General features: G+C 36.5%; 2 pseudogenes; both read right to left on the bottom strand.

Moving 5' to 3' along the window:
* Positions 1-1,735, bottom strand: LOC127101696 (protein OCTOPUS-like; annotated as a pseudogene).
* Positions 1,561-2,837, bottom strand: LOC127101697 (heat shock factor protein HSF8-like; annotated as a pseudogene).
* Positions 2,838-9,623: the final 6,786 nt, after the last annotated feature.

Raw genomic sequence — 9,623 nt, forward strand, 5'->3', positions numbered from 1 at the left:
TATCCCCTCAACTTCACCTATTGATGCTTGAATGTTCCACCAATGCAGTACCATACTATCTTAAATCCATATGTATATTAGTATATACTTGATTATCATCGCAAAATCCCAAAAACGGATCAACCTGATTATATTAAGTACACATTAGTTAAGATGTTTTCTTTGGAGAAAGCATATAACATGGCTTCTAGACCAACATTGAGTAATAATAAAGATTAATCACTCACTTTAGATTTTGCTAATAAAATGTGCCCGTCATTAAATATATTTTCCAGGAAAATATCAAATCCCAGCGGATAATAGAAACATAGACCTCATTATTTTAGGTTCTAAAACATTATATTTTTAAAGATTAAAATAATCAGAATGATGATTAAAACAATCAAAATAATCAGGGTGAATGTGCAAAGAAAAACTACATGTGCAAAACAATTGGTGTCAATATGAATGAATGAGCTATAACTTCTATATTTGAAGGCAAGTTAGTAGGAAGGTTGACATGAATCCAAAAGGCAGAAATGAAACTATGAACACGAAATGTGCATCACACTTTGTTTCAGAAAATCCCCATTGAAGGTAAAGATGGAAACCGTGAAAACATCAAAGATGACTACGAGAAAAAAAAAGTGAGACAAGGGATTACCTTACAAAAAATGGGAAGAATTCAGCTGAGACCTTCCATCGAAGACGTCTGTAATACGTATACAAAATCAAAAACGAAAAATAATTAGGCGGAAACCTTTCATCAGAAACATGGTGAGCAAAACCAGGCATTCTACTATGATTTCTACAACTAACACTATAGCTACGAATAAGTTTCTCACTAACCGATTCACTCCCTTGTTCATTAACAACCCTCCTAAGCTTCTGTCAAGACTCGGCAATCGGCTTATTAACAACATCACCAGAAACACATTCTTTCTCTCCCAACTTATCTTCCTTTCTCCTCTGTATTAATCCCAATTTATTCCACAACTTGCCCCATTTGTGAAACTTGTTCGGCCCCTTTTGATCAACTCCAATTTCAACATCACAGGCTTCCTTAGAAGAAAGACGTTGTAGTACAATTAGAATGAACAATACCATTGTTCTTAGGATTCAGATTAGCACCCCTCAAATCTTCCTCAATGATCAAGACTTTTGCACCAAAGAATAACTCGGTTGTGGCCGGTGAAACCTTGGCATTAGATATCACTCTCAATTCATCAACATCTCCAATCACCATTGATTTCCTACGAGAATTTGACCTATCAAAACTTCTCCTTCTCCAAACTAAATAATAATGCTTTGTCTGATCTGAATCACCAGGATAATGCTCTCCACCACCACCACCACCACTTTCCAAATTCACCACCTCTTCTTCTCCTTCTTCTTCTTCCTCAACCAAAACCTTATCACAATGAATAGAAACCATAGGGGAAAACCTCGGACACGCTTTCCCAATCAAATAACCATCCCAAGAAGCCCGAGGTGCATCGAATGAAAACCTCGAATCATCCACAGATAACCTAGGATCGGTATCACATGATCTTCTTCCCAATGATAAACCATACTCTCCATCTTCCAATTGCGTCTCTCTAAAATTCTTGTCCTACGCTTCTCAACCTCCCTGTTCGTCAAACCAACACCATTGCCGATGACAGAACCATCGCAAGCACTACCGCTTCTCTTCAACTTCTATTTCCACAAGCATTCAAACAATGAACATAGAAAATAATGCGTATTCATTTATCATGTAAAGAGATGAAAAATATAGAGAATACTTACACTGAATCCAAATGAGGATCAAACAACTGCTGGAGGAAGATGGAAGAAAAAATAGTTAAAAGGTGACTTGATAATGCTATGACTTAACCGCAAGGAAAATTGCTTCCTTCTCTCTCTAAATTTTGCTACTTTCTAAAGCTGAAGTTCAATTTTCTCAGTTTGAGAATCCAAACCCTGTGACCTACCCAATATCCTCCCTCAACAGCATATAATTCACACTCATGCTTGAGTTTTCTCCATTTCTACAATCATTACTTCAAAAGCAGATCATTCATTTGAAGTTTTCGTGATAGGTTCCATCTCCATTTCACTAACATTGTGCCTCTCATTTTCATGATCAGTATCTTCAACGTTTTCGGGAAAAGGACTGCCCGTCTGTAGAAAGTTCGGGTTCTGGTTCAAAGGCAGAAGATAGCAGAACTATAGGCTTTAGTGTTTCACTTACAGGTGGCTTATACTTTACAATCATTCCATCAGAAGGAATTGGTTCGTCATCTTGGCTACTGTGGTCCCACATATTCCCTTGTTCTGCAAAACGCCAGTTATTTTCCTTAGGGTGAAGCAGCTGAGCCAGGAATCCGGGGCATTGTATGACCATGACCAAGAACGATATCATTTGTTGTTGATGCTTCTCCATTCCATCCAGACGATCACTCAATAGAAGCAACTTACTCAGAGGATTCAAGTTGCTTCTTAGTTTAACCAACTCTTGTGTCAGGGTTTTTCTATCCGATTTGAGATTCTCCCCTTGTTTCCACAGGCTAGAATTAATCGCTTCTAGTGAGGGTTCATCAGAATTAATCAAGAAATTATAATTATCCAAAATTGATAGAAAACATAAACACAATTCTGCAATTAAAGTAGAAGAATCAAGAAAATCATGACCTAAAAAACGGGAAGAGTAAAATATATATATATATATATATATATATATATATATATATATATATATATATATATATATATATATATATATATATATATATATATATATATATATATATATATATATATATATATATATATATATATATATATATATTACTCTTCCCGTTTTTTACCAGAAGCATTTGGACTTGAGAAATTACCGGGAACATTTAACGAATACCGGATTTCACATCATTTAGCAATGATGTTGCCTACACAAAAGAGCCAATTAGAATCTCCAAAATGAAAATGAACATACAGTAGGGATATGAAATGATTTCAGAATAGAGAAATGAAACACATACCAAGCGATTCGTTTCAGGAAGCGAAAGCCAATGGTTATAAAGTGTCTGGACGAAGGTGAAATTAGACTTGAGTCCCATAGTAGACACCTCTGGGAGGTGCAACAATTCAAAATCCAATGAAGCCACATCGCTAACAATCTCCATTCTCATCAAAAACCAAATGTATCGATCAAATCGGGGATTAGGTTTTCAATGCGTTTGTAGAGAAACCGCGTGCAGATTATATTCTATATTGGAAAGGAATAAATGCGATTGTTTGTTATTACAGCTGGGGAATCAGTGGAACCCTAGATCTTATTAAATCAACAAATTTAAGATCAATTCTGAATTTAGACCGCTAAAAAAATGAAACAGTGATGATGATGATGAAAGATTGGGATGGAGAAAGAAATGGGAATGGATGAGTTTATGGGAATTTTTTGCAGAGATCCACACGATTTTGGTGGGAGAAAAACTAATAATAGTGGATTTTCACCGGAAAAATACTGATTTTTTTTTTACTTTACTTATGTACAGTATATTTTTATTTTGACCAAACTTGTGTATTTTAATGAAAAAATGCTAAACTTGTTTTTGGTCAAGTATGAAATTATTATATTAACATGTGTATTTATTTATTTTGACCAAACTTGTGTATTTTAATGAAAAATGATTTTTTTTTTAAAGTCTAAAAGTATTATTTTAAAATGTGTATATTTGATTTTTTAAGAGAAAAAAAAAATAATTAAATTATTTTTACATTGTCATCATTGACGATGTATCATACCACATCACATTTATATTTTAAAAGAAAAAATAATTTAATAGACTATTACTTTTCTATTATCATGTAAAAATTATTTTAGATTATCAATGCATATCTATTAAACCTTTTTTAATTAAAATAATAATTATATTTTAATATTTATAAGTTTTATTGTCTGGTATAATAGTAAAGATTTAAATTTTGAGAGTGTGTTTCTCTCTCTCTCTCTCTCTCTCTCTCTCTCTCTCTCTCTCTCTCTATATATATATATATATATATATATATATATATATATATATATATATATATATATATATATATATATATATATATATATATATATATATATATTAGGTTTTAGTAGTGTTTTATAAAACTAAAAAAATAATGAGTTATAAGTGTCAACAATTTAATATATTATAAAATATTATTTTAAATATTATTTTTTAGTTGGTTTTAATAAAAACATAAAGATAATACTGTCGCATTACGCGAAAAACCGGCGGGAAAAGAAGAAACAACAGAGCCGCCACCGTGCGTTATTTATCCCAAAAGAGGGAAAGGAAACGCTCGAAGTAAACCTAGGAAAGAACATGGTCTCGCGACCAAAGAGAATGGGTTCGGGAGTCGGTTATGCGAAGGGAAGGTATTAGCACCCCTACGCATCCGTAGTACTCTACGGGATCCACGCACAAAAGGAAGGATAAATGGTTGCTAAACACTGCTCAAACTCACACACACTGGCTGAAGGAGACAAAAGAAACTGACTGAAACTGACTCGGCAGGATATCGCATCCTGGGCCTACTTAGTCTATCAGGCATAGACATCAGAGTCGAAGTAGTTCGGACTGGGGAAACGACACATGCTCGCTAGGATGTCGCATCCTATGCATACGTATCTTCTCGGACGAGAGAAGAATCAGAGCATTCGTAGCTCGGCTGACGCGCACACAAACAAACAAGACACAGGCAAACGTGGAGCCTGAATGCCAATCACTGGACTTACATCAGCATCCGAACCTAAACACACACACACTGGAACCCAAATGCCACTCGATGGACTTACATCGGCTTCCAAGCACACAACGACACAACAGGTTAATAGGGAGTCGGGGACTCGAGCCTATAACTGTCAAACAACACACACAAAAGAAAAGAAAAGGCGCCCGGAGAGATCAGCTCAATCTCCTGCCTACATACTTCATCTGGTATGAAGATCAGGGCGATGTAGTTCCCCTACGCAGGGATAAAAGATCTAGCCTAACCAGATAACAGAGGGAGACACAACTCTAGGGAGACTACGACTCGAGCCTAGATGTTGTCATGCAAAGTCAACCCTAAGTTAAGGTTTCTAGCTAAATGGCACAAGGGCCAACCTATCCTAGACACGGCTTGCACAGGAAGCAAGGGTCTCGATTGCAACTAGGGCAAGAGAAAGGGGAGGTCTCAATCGCAACGAGGGCGAGAGAAGAGAATTAGTGTTAATGGTTAGTCAAACTCGACAAGACATCGCATCTCGTGCCTACGTATCTCATCTGAACATGAGAATCAGAGTTGCCGTAGTTCGGCTACGGAGGGACAAAGGTCTCGATTGCAACTAGGGCAAGAGAAAGGAAAAAGGCTCGATCGCAACGAGGGCGAGAGAAAGGAAAGGTCTCGATCGCAACGAGGGTGAGAGAAAAGAATCGCAACGAGGGCGAAAGCAAACAAGGATTACTCTAAACTAAACCTAACTTGCACAGGCAAGCAAGTCAAACAAACATACAAGCACAGATAGCACACACTATATGCATACAAGAGGCTCAAACAAGGGTTAGGTTTTAGTCGAGGGGTCATATCAACCTCAACAAACAAACCTCTGGAAATGGGTAGTAGGTGCTCTTAACCTTGCCATTGAGGGGCTAAGGTGAAGCAGATGAAAGGAGATGAGGAGTGTGCCTCATTGCTTCTATCCCTGGCCAGGGAGAGCTTTTGACAAGAATGTGTGGGTTCAGAAAGTGGGAACCCTTCTACACATTTGATACTGACTCAACTGTGCAATTGCACAAGATCTTGGGTTTTTATCTGTAATGCATCAACACAGTGGTGTGAGCAAAACAGAAGACACACTGAATAGCAGGGGATAGGTTGCTTATCCCTTGGTTCTGCCAATTGCCTCTTCACTTAGGAGGTCTTTGACTCTGTACAAGGACAAATTAAACATACACAAACATTGCCTCTTAAGGAGGACTTCAGACAGTTGCCTGGCCAAGTAACAGGCCAGGTCTTCCAGACTACATGAAGAAAAAGGAATTATACCTCAAGCAAGTTGCTAAATAGCAAAGCAAAGCAAGTTCAAAGAACTTAAGCAACTAATGGTACCTGAAATAGTCAAACTAATCAGTACACATTTCAACAGCTAAAGCAAAAGGAATTGAGAAACAACAGACAAATCAGGTAATCAGATGTGCAAAGCACAGGACTCAAATCACATGAGTCAAGCCACCTACAAAACAAAGGTTAGCTCATGATAAACAATCAAGCTTGATCAAAAGAAATTGATCTCATTAGTCACTTGGTGTTCAACCTGAAAACATAAGCTCAACAGTAAGTAACTGGACCACTAGGACAAGCCTAGGGTCAAAAAGGAATGAGAAAGTCAAAACAGCAAATGAAAGTCAACCAAAATCAAGTTCAAACATTTAAGAAGCAAGCTCAATTGGTCACAAGTTCAAATCATGCATCATCATCAATTCACAAGCAAAAGAAGTCAAAGCATGGCAAGAGATAGCTCAAAGAAGTCAACAGAATGACTTGCATCAAAAGTCAACTCAAACATTTTCAGAAATCACCAAATAAATCAAGATTAATCCTAACACCTATCATGGTAAGCATGTAAAATTTCATCACATTTGGACAAGTGGAAGGCAGTCAATGAAAATCATAAAGTCAAAGCAAATTTGAACATGCTTAATGAAGTCAACAGCAAGACTTAGCTCAAAACCAAACATAATCAACTCCAAAAATCACCAAATAATTCATGCTCAATCAAAATCCATAACATGACATGCATATGAAATTTCAGCTCAATTGGATCATGGGAAGATGGTCAATTAAAATCAGAAAGTCACAATCAATTCAAGCAAGCACAAAGAAGTCAAACAAACATGTATCAACTTCAAAAAATCATAACTAAATGAAAACAGATGAGAAATGAATGGGATTAACACCAATGCAAAGCTTAAGATGTCTAGTATGCACATGTAAAATTTCATGATCATCCAATAAAGTATGAGAATTTCCCAAATGAAATGGCAAGATGTATCACACAAAGTCAACAATTGACTAGGCAGGGGATAAAAATCTCAAACAATTAGGAAATGGCATAATTAAATCCAAGAAAACTCACACATAAACTAGACATATACAAGAAGGTTCATGCAAAATTTCACATTAATTGGAGGTCAGGAAGAATGTCATCAAAATTCATGAAATTGCACATCCATGGTGTGACACAAGTTGTCACATCCTACTTCAAAAAATCACAACTCTCAAACCACATAAGCTAAAATCATGATCTTTACACCAAAATAAGCATGAATGAGTGTAGATTATGCACAAAACATTTCAGAATCATTGGATACATCCTCATCATTTCACAAAAGAATTGGCAAAATGTACAAAATGTGCATACATGTCAAGAACCCTAATGCCATTAAAAATCCAGCCATCCAAAAAATCAAAAAAAATCATGATAAAATAATAGACATTCATGTGAATATGATGCAAAAAATTTCATGAATTTTGGAGTTGAAATGAGTGAGAAATGATTTTTAGAAGTTAAGCAATCAATTTGGAATAACATGAACAAAGCAACATGGAATTAATAAGTCAAAGGTTGACCGAGTGGCACTTTTGTAAATATGACCCTCATTTATCTAAACGCTGCGCATAGGGAGTAAGAACCAAATGTTCTGATTGGCTATTATGGAATGGAACAGTGCTCAACCATCATGCACACGCGAACAGTCAAGTTTCTGGGAAATTATTAGGGTTTATAAAGCAACAGTGAACTTCATCATCAACATTCAAATCGAAAATTTCAATGTGCCCAGAATCCACAATTAAACACACCATTCGAACAAGTGAACCAAGCACAAGCATAATCCAAACATGGTTTTCAGTGAATCATCATCATCAAAGTAAATCGACCAAAACATATTTGAGCATACAAATGAAAATCCAGATTTCTCATGCATATCATAACCATTTTAAGTGAGACAAGTTGTAATGTACTCAGCATCAAAAGACCTACCTGAAACATCTCATGATTTTGGAAATAGAGGAGACCGAAAACTTACTTGGATTTGAAGCAAATGGAGAAACAGTGGTTCTTTGGATGTTTTGCCTTGAAACAGGTCTTCCTTATGGTTTGGAATGAAGGATTCTTGAAGTAAATTAGCTCAGCAAGGCTTGGAATCTTTCAAACCTCGATTTGCCATGGATGGTTCTTTGAAAGAACAGAACTCGAGGCTGCTATACAGTTGATGTTTGCTGCTGCAAAAGGCTCTCAAATGTTGGCCAAGTGATGGAACAATGAAGATTCGCTCGAGTGCTTTGAAGGTTTTGAGCAGAAATTGCAATTTGGTGAAAATGCAAATTGAGAGAGAATGAGGATTTCTGTCGTGTTAGAGGCTGCTAGGGTTCAAAAATGACAGAAAATATCTTTAAATACTTCTGTTTATTGTTGGTTAATGATGTGCTAAACTTGTTTAACTCAAATGGAACCATTTGCACATTTTGCTAATTTAAACCAATGCACATGGAGGGTGTGAGGTCTGGCCGAGTTTGGGCCTTGGACAAGTTTCAAATATCCTTCCAAACAATTCCCAAATGGCCAAATATGTTAAAAATTGCTAAATTAAAAAGTCAACTTTTTGCACCACTTGAAATAAAATAGGACAAGTCAAAAGATGCCATTTTGATTGGCAATGTTTTAGCACATGAAATTTACATTTTTGGAAAGAGGAGATGAAATGTGGTTTGTAGGAAAAAACCCCACCAAAATTTGCCAAATGGTTTGAGAGATATGGCCTTTTGAAGTTCAAGATTTTGTGAAAATGATTTGATCATATCTTGACAACCATGCATGGGAATTGAGAGTTCTTGGACTTTTTGGAAATGGGAGAACAAGATCTTCAACTTTCATGTTGGGTAAAAATTCATTTGAAGCTTGTATCATGATGTAAGTTTGGGATCAAGAAGTTTCCATTTTTGGCAGTTAAAATTACAGGTCCACTTTCTATTTTTGGAAATTTTCTGATTGGCTTCAAATTCTTCAATGATGTCGATTGCCATGATATATGAGGCCTATTGGGACATGAATAAACTCTCTCAAACCAAATCCATCCATCAAAACCATAAAATCAACCACAGTTGACCAAGTTTGACTTTCTAGGGTTTCTGACTGATTGTGCATGAACTGATGACTTCTGAACATCCAACCCTTGACTTAAACACTCCAAATGGACCTCCAAGTCATGTGAACATGATGGACAAACCCTAAGGCCTTGGCTCCTTGAGAAACACCCTTGCTTGCTTGGTTGACTGATCTCCTGATTAGTTTGACCTAATTTCTTGACTTGTTTGCACTTGAGGCAACTGGGGGCAATGCAATGCTATGCAATGGACCATGATATGCTATGACCTAATATGAAAGTGTATGTACAATGATAGGTGCAAATTTGAGGTGCTACAGCTGCCCCTATTCAATCAGCTGGGAACCCGAATGGATGATAGCAGCGGCTGTCAGACTTTCAGGGTAAACAGGGATTGAATACTAAGAACCGTAGAATTTGCACAATGCAGGGATCCAATCACGGAAACGTCCACTGGGATCT

The sequence above is a fragment of the Lathyrus oleraceus genome, chromosome 7, assembly GCF_024323335.1.
Source record: "Lathyrus oleraceus cultivar Zhongwan6 chromosome 7, CAAS_Psat_ZW6_1.0, whole genome shotgun sequence".
Lineage (NCBI taxonomy): Eukaryota > Viridiplantae > Streptophyta > Magnoliopsida > Fabales > Fabaceae > Lathyrus > Lathyrus oleraceus.